Source organism: Haematobia irritans, chromosome 4 (assembly GCF_050003625.1).
Source record: "Haematobia irritans isolate KBUSLIRL chromosome 4, ASM5000362v1, whole genome shotgun sequence".
Classification (NCBI taxonomy): Eukaryota; Metazoa; Arthropoda; class Insecta; order Diptera; family Muscidae; genus Haematobia; species Haematobia irritans.
In genome coordinates this window covers 14,954,252-14,963,261 of record NC_134400.1, presented here as the reverse complement: position 1 = coordinate 14,963,261, position 9,010 = coordinate 14,954,252, and positions in this window count along the sequence as shown.

Here is a 9,010-nt window from a genome sequence, read left to right as displayed (position 1 = left end):
TTTATTTTTAAATTTATGTGGGGGAGCGTCCCCCTGCCCTACCGAACTTCCGCCCCAATATAGGTGTTTTGCTTTTGTATTAACCCAGTGTTATTATAAATCATTTTCGGTTTAAACGAACCACCCCAGGTTCTGTCACTTCGACACTTTCTACTTCGAATACTTTCAGCAAAAACATTTGCATACTTTTAGGCAGTAATGTTTAGAGATAACTTATTGTTTTGTGCCCCTACTTCTTGTTTTTGATATGTTTATACCCTAAACCACATAGTGGTCAGGGTATAATAAGTTTGATCGGCCAAAAAATGTGCCTACCAGAAATATTGATTTTAGACCCCATAAAATATATACCGATCGACTCAGAATTACCTCCTGAGTCGATCTAGCGCTTGGTGTCCGTCCGTCCGTCTGTCCATATATTTGTTGTTCACAGGATTCCGGTCGCAATTATTAACCGATTTTGATGAAATTTGGTACAGGGAGTTTTTTGGGCACAAGGACGAACGCTATTGAATTTGGAAGAAATCGGATCAAATTTAGATATAGCTCCCATATATATGTATCGCCCGATTTCGACAAATGGGGTCACGTTGCGCTTTTTTTCAAACGGATCGTCACCAAATTTGGCAAAAGGTAATCTTTTCCATCGCCCTTCAAGTCTGCAAAATTTCATCCAAATCGGTTCAGATTTAGATATAGCTCTCATATATATGTATCGCCCGATTTTCCCAAATTTGGCCACAAAACCTTTATTTATCAACCGATCTTACTCAAAGTTGGCTAAATATAATCTTCTATAGCACTAACTATATGTGCAAAAAATCATCGAAATCGGTTCAGATTTAGCTATAGCTCCCATATATATGTACCGCCTGATTTTTCTACATTTGGCCATAAAACCCTTATTTATCAACCGATCTTACTCAAATTTGGCTAAATGTAGTCTTCTATAGCACTAACTATATGTGCACAAAATCATCGAAATCGGTTCAGATTTAGATAAAGCTCCCATATATACGTATTGCCCGATTTTCCCAAATTTTGCCATAGACCCCTTATTTATTAACCGATCTTACTAAAAGTTGGCTAGATCCAGTCCTCTATAGTACTACTATATGTGCAAAATTTCATCGAAATCGATTCAGATGTAGATATAGCTCCCATATATGTATCACCCGATTTTGAAAAATTCGCCACTAATAACCTTATGTTTGACCATACAGGCCTCATTTCTTAACTGATCTTACTCAAATCTTGCACAAGGTAACCTTTTGTGGTATTAATTAAACCCGCAAAATATTATGCAAATTGGTTCAGATTTAGATATAGCTTCCATATATATGCATCGCTCGATTTTCCCAAATTTGGTCATAGTACTCTTATTTATTAACCAATGTTACTCAAAATTCAGATTTTGATGTACTGGCCGATCGTATTTAGACTTACATGTAGCTCTTACATAACAATATTGCTCGATTTTTACAAATTTGTATTTATTACCCACACTAATTTAACGATTTTTTAATAATGGGCTCAATATTAGTGGCATACTAACTCCGTAGGTGTAATATCAACACAGCCAGTGTTGCTAGAAGTAGGAGAAATTCCCTATATGTAGGGTTTTTCTAATATTTAGCGTCTTGTGTGGTAAACTTTATTTCTGTAGAAAATTTTGTCAATATTTTATTTCTATAGAACATTTTATCAAAATTGTATTTCTATAGAATTTTTTTTCAAAATATTATTTCTATACAAAATTTTCTCAAAATTTTATTTCTGTGGAATTTTTTCTCAAAATTTTATTTCTATAGAATTTATTGTCAAAATTTTATTTCTATAGAAAAATTTCTCACAAAAATTTGTTTTTAGAAACTTTTTCCAAAATTTTATTTTTATAAAGATTTAACAAACTAGATTACTAATTTGGGTAGAATTCTACCAACTGTGGCATCCGTGGTGGTAATACAAATTTATATTCTAAGTTAAATACGTTGCATATTCATGTTTTAAGATAATAAAGTACTTAGAACCATTTTTGTTTTGTAAAATTTTTTAAATTTAACGAAAAATATAGTAGGGAAAATTGTTTGGGAATGTATAGGAAAGTAGGGAACTTTTTTTGTCCTTGTAGGGTAAACCGAACATTTTCCCTGGCAACATTGAATATAAGCTATAGTCAGATTGACACAAAGCACCCATAGACATGTACCCCTTAATTTTCTTAAATATGCAACTGCGGTTTATCTCCCAGACCTATATGTTACCCCTCCAATGCTTATGATTACTAATTCTGTAATGGTGGTTTAGGGTATGATATAGTCGGCCCCGCCCGACTTTCTACTTTACTTACTTGTTTTTTGATTTGAAATGTTTTTTTATATGTTTTTTGATTTGAAATCGTTTTTTTTTCATATGTGTTTTGATTGTTTTTTGATTTGAAAACGTTTTTTCATAGGTTTTTTTGATTTGAAATCGTTTTTTTCATATGTTTTTTGTTTTAATTTGAAATAGTTTTTTTGATATGTTTTTTTGATTTGAAATCTTTTTTTTCATATGTTTTTTTGATTTTTTTATTGTTTGTTTTTTTTTTTTTTGTATTTACTTCTATAGAAAATATTGTCAAAAACATATTTCTATAGAAAAAAAATTATTTCTATAGAAAATTTTTTCAATTTTTTGGTTCTATAGACAATTTTGTCATATTTTCATCTTTACAGAAAATGTTGCCAAATTTTTTTCTAAGATAAAAAATTATTACTCTAGAAAATTGTATAATTTTTTTTATAGAATATTTTGCCAAATTTTTATTTCTATAGAAAATTTTGCCAAAATTTTATTTCAATAGAAAATATTGCCAATTTTTTTCTATAGAAAATTTTGTCAAAATTTTCTCTATAGGAAGTTTTCTCAAAATGTTATTTCTATAGAATAATCTGATATATTCATAGCATTAGCGCCAGATACAAAAGTATCACAAGAGAAATATACTATAGAATAAAGATAAAAGGAGCGTGTATATTTACAGTGTGGCTAATATGTAATGCTACAGGGTAAAGAGCTACAAGAGCTCTATAGAAAATTTTGTCAAAATTTTATTTCTATTGAAAAAATTTTTGTCAAAATTTTATTTCTATAGAAGATTTTGCCAAAATTTTATTTCTACAGAAAATTTTGTCAAAATTGTATTTCTATAGAAAATTTTTACAAATTTGTTTGTCTATAGAAAATTGTTACAAGATTTTATTTCTATACAAAATTTTTGCAAAATTTTATTTCTATAAAAAATGTTGTCAAAATTTTATATCTATAGAAAATTTTTGCAAAATTTTATTTCTATATAAAGTTTTGTCAAAATTTTATTTCTATAGAAAATTTTGTCAAAATAAATTTGACAAGCATACTTTTTCTCTGTTGGTTAAGCTACACTTGTAGTTTAGATAATGCATGGTTTTAAGCTGAAATCAAAAACAACAATAATTTTGTCAAAATTTTATTTCTATAGGGAAGTTTTGCAAAATTTTATTGTTATAGGAAATTTTATTTCTATAGAACAATTTGCCAAAATTTTATTTCTATAGAAAATTTGAGCAATTTTTTTTTCAATATTGTTGTTTTTGATTTCAGCTTAAAACCATGCATTGACTAAACTACAAGTGTAGCTTAACCAACAGAGGAAAAGAATGTTTGGCAAATTTATTTGGGCAAAGCCCTATTAACTGCAAGATGGTTGGATGGACGCACGCTTCGGAATTACCACATTCCTCATCAGCATCCTCTTGGTTAAGGTACACTTGTAGTTTAGTCAATGCATGGTTTTAAGCTGAAATCAAAAACAAAACTATAATGATTGAAGAATAAACCAACAATAACAAAACAAAACGATTTTTTTTTCTATAGTAAATTTTTGCAAAATTGTATTTCTATAGAAAATTTTTGCAAAATTTTATTTCTATAGAAAATTTTTGCAAAATTTTATTTCTATAGAACATTTTTGCAAAATATTTTATTTCTATAGAAAATTTTCTCAAAATGTTATTTCTATGGTAAATTTTGTCAAAATTTTATTTCTATAGAATATTTTTGCAAAACTTTATTTCTGTAGAAAATTTTGTCAAAATTTTATATCTATAAAAATTTTTACAAGATTTTATTTCTATTGAAAATTTTTGCAAAATTTTGTCAAAAAATTTTGCAACATTTTTTGTTTGCAAAATTTTTCTCTATATAAAGTTTTATCAAAATTTTATTTCGATAGAAAATTTTTGCACAATTTTATTTCTATATAAAATTTTGTGCAAAATTTTATTTCTATAGGAAATTTTTGCAAAATTTTATTTCTATAGAATATTTTTGCAAAATTTAATTTCTATAGAAAATTTTTGCATAATTTTATTTCTATAGAAAATTTTGTCAAGATTTTATATCTATAGAAAATTGTTACAAGATTTTATTTCTATTGAAAAATTTTCTCTATATAAAGTTTTGTCAAAATTTTATTTCTATAGAAAATTTTTGCATAATTTTATTTATATAGAAAATTTTTGCAAAATTTTATTTCTATAGAAAAATTTTTCAAAATTTTATTTCTACCCGTGTAAAAATCGGTGGATCTGATCATATATAATTATATCAAAGTCTATCTAATTATATCTGATCATATGTGGTTGCAGATATAATTAGATCTACATAGATATGACACATATTGTGTTATATATGATTAGATATAATGCCAGATCTCAGCATATATATTGTTATATCTAATTATATAAACAATATCTAATAAGATATAAATGTATATATTTATATATGGCATCATATCTAATTGCATCTAGCATATATTGGACCATATCTAATCGTACATGTATGACAATAAATCAAACACTAGTATTGGAAATAGCAAACATTTTTTTTATTTTTCTCATTTATATGTCATACAATGTTTTCCATATAATTTCTCAAATTATTTAACAAAGTACTTTAATAGCACATCGGTATCTTTCAGTCTTATTTGAGATTTTTCGCAAAAGTAAATTGTTTAAACATACTACAAGCAAAATCCAATGTTGATAATACTCTTCTGGCAGTATGGAGGAAAGCGTTGGTATTGAGTAAAAAAGTATCCAATAATAAATTTCAGTTGCCTTGATAATATTTAGAATTTCAGGGGGGTTCAACCAGTTCATCCAGTACGCTTCCCAAAGATAAGTTTAAAGATTCTACGTATGTATGAAATAACGCCTTGATTTGAAATCAAAAATCTGTAGATTTTTACCACCATTACTCAAATGATTACGAAAAGTAAAATCTGGAAATTTTTGCTTTCAGTTTCAAGCAATTTTTATACTCAGTGCGCCTTCAATACCCTCAGGAAGTGAAATAGGTTTATATGGAGGCTAAATCCGTTACAATTTCAAGCAAATCAGATGAAAACTACGGCTAAAATAAGCCAAAGAGTTAAATCGGGAGATCAGTCTATATGGGTGCTATGCCAAAAACATGCACCGATACACACCAAATTCAGCACACCTAATTGTGGTTCCTAAAAACGTACAGAATCTAGACCCAAAATCGGACGGCGGGTTTATAAGGGGGATATATCAATAACTGTACCGATACATAGTATAAAATACGGTTATTAGAAGCTCAAGCCCCCAAATCGGTGGTTCGTTTATATGGGAGCTATATCAAAATATTGACCGATATAGCCCACCTTCGAACTGGGCCTGCTTGCAGAAAAAAACGAATCTGTGCCAAATTTCAGGACAATAGCGCCATTATTGAAGACTGTAACGTGATTACAACAGACATGCAGGCGGACAGACGGACATTATATCGTCTTACAATTTCTCCCTGATCGAGAATATATACTTTTTATAGTCGGAAATCGATATTTCGATGTGTTACAAACTTATTATACCCCCAACACCATTCTATGGTGGTGGGTATAAAAAATTACATCTAGTTTTCTATAATTTTCAACAACACCTAACCGAATGCAGTTAAAATAAAAAACAAACGTTTGAAAAATGCCAGTTTGAAAATCATTTACTGAAACATAAGCACACATGCGTAGCTGGTTGGCGTCATTAAAGAAAATGTACAAAAATAAAAAACAACGGGCAATCGCAAATAAAAAAAAAATATTAAAAGACGCGTATCCTACGTCCAGCGACGAGGTAAGTTGAGTATTTCGGTATTATATTTTTTTTATAAACTTGATAATTTTTCTTTCAGGAAGACGAAATGGTTGTTCTACAAAAAAAATCAAAGAGACAGAGGAGCAACTCGCTGCCTTAAAAGAAACCCAGGCATTGCCAGCTGTTGCGGTAGAGGAATCTTCCCAAAGTTATGATGATGATGACGAGCAGCTCCTAGGAAGCAATTTTGATGAAAAGGTAAGGTAACAAGAGCTAGGGTAATAATTGTCAAAAGTATTTTTTGATTTTTGGTTTTCGATCAAAACCTACGTTGTTTTCTTGTCTACTTTTCTGAATCAATGAATTTAGACAAATGAAATGTTTCGCAATGCCCTGGATGGTTTCCATTCATAGTTTGACAAGAGTTCATAAAAATATAATGGTCGTCATATACAATTTTGCCTCCGAATTTTCGTTTTGTTTGAAAGATAATAGCACATAGGTCATAAAATGATTTTCTTTTCAACATATCCAGGAGTTTAATTTAATTTTTTTATCTTTACAGATGATGTGCATAGGCAATAACATATATTGTCGTGCCATCATCCATAATATGGCGTTGGGGACTCACACAAATCATCCCATGTGGCGCGAAAGCTTCTGGAAGGCGTTTTTAAAATAAACATTCTTAAGAAAGCCACGCTGACTGGACAACCTCCAAGGGCGCAAGGCTTGGAACGTCAATTAGAGCCAGTTGTTGCCCTTAATTACAGAGCCAGAGAGGCAATTATTGGTAAGTATATACATATACTAAACATACAAATTTCAAATGTAGTGATAAATTCTTTTGCCGTCTTTAGATTTTTCGTTCCGGGTTGCAAAAGAGAGCAATTGGGAGCCCAAATCTAAGAAGGATGTCGAGAAAGCAATGTCCCAGCGCCTTGGAGAAATCAAACGCCGCAAATAGTGCTGACTTTACACAATTTAGACTTTTATGTTTTCGTTTTTGTTTTTTTTTTTTTTATTGAATTGTCACAATTTAGTTCCTAATCATCTATGAAATGTATGATGATCTCAGTTTTATCATTATTAATGTAAATCATAATATAGTACATTTTATAATATAGTTCGTTTTATTACTTACGGTAATATTATGTGCAACGGGTAGGTTTTTTAATTTGTAGATCAAATTATATATAATTAGATATATTAACATCTAATTATATCAAATTAGATATAATTAGATGTGGGCCAAATTTGAGATCTGGTTAGATCTAATTCCTTTAGAATTAGATCTGATCAGATATTACCTTTTTTCGGATCTGACCAGATCTGCCTACATATACCACCATATCTAACCAGATATGGCAGGAGATCTAATAATATCTGGTCAGATCTGCCAATTTTTACACGGGTATAGAAAATTTTCTCAAAATTTTATTTCTATAGTAAATTTTGTACAAATTGTATTTCTATAGAAAATTTTTGCAAAATTTTATTTCTACGTGATGTTAGTATATGATCTGTAATACCCGTGCAAAAATTGGTCAATATCGGTTCATAATTATATAGCTCCCATATAAACCAATCCCCAGAGTTTGCTTGCGGATCCTCTTGGAGGAGCAAATTTCAAAAATAATTTTTGTTGACCTAAACCAAAATTTATACTTGAAGATGTCATGAGAAAAATCCATGAAATCGACTTCAAACTTCCATTGTATTCTCTGGATGTGGTCTCCAACGATTGGCAACTACAGTTGATTCGGGAAACTGATGTCTATTTACGAAAAATCTTACAATAAAAATGGTATTTCTATAATCAGTGTATTACGCTTGAGGAAAACCATGTTTAATAAACAAAAACGAGAAAAAAAGCAATGTCCTTTTTAACACCGTAGACCATGAATTTAAAAATTAAAACAATTTACCATTTATTACAATGCTAACACAAGTTTATAGTAAAACAATATATGTTTATTTTATTTTTTATTGCGATTTCTGCATTTAAATTTGTTGAAATTAAATGCCTTTTCATGTTTACATTATTTTGATTTCGACATTTCTTTTTTGTAATAAATTTTAAATTAATAAAAATTATTTTTACTTTTAAAATATGTATGTATGTATTTTTATTTTTCATTTCTTTTTTTGTTTTTATTTTTCGCGCATGTATATAATATAAAAAGGATGTTTATATGTATATAGTAATAATAAAAAAAGAACTCGTTTTAAATAATTATTATAATTAAGAATAAAATGTACGTTTCGGTTGTTTTTGTTTTTGTTGTTGTTGTTGTGGGTACATAGGATCTTTTACAAAAAACTATTTTTGTATCATTTTCATTGCCAAACAAAAGGCAAAACTGAAAACATAGAGTTTTGTTTCTATTTAATTTAAGAAAACAAAATTCACTACAAAATACTACTAAACGTGTGATGGATAAATTATATATTTTTTTATATATTATAAGATTAGATAGACCATATCCATGTTGGGCCGGATAAAAGAAAAACCAAAAAAAAAAAAAACAAAAACAACTACAACATTTCAGTTGATATAAATAAAGTATAGTATGCATAAGCTATACTGAATTAATTCAAATGGGAATTCAAATAATATTTTAGCTAAATATTAAGGATTTAAAAAAAGAAAAACAAAAACAAAAACTAACGAGACATTTTAGATACTTTTTTTTTAATTTTTGGATATTTTCTTTCTACCTGATCCCATACATTTTCTACTCTTTTTTTGTTAATGAAATTGTATATTCTTTTTTTTCGGAAAGTATTTTGTTTTTTCTTTAGTATTTTTTAAGAGTTAAAAACTCTTTTTCTGTTTTTTGATTAAAAATAGAAGTGAATGACCTCATATA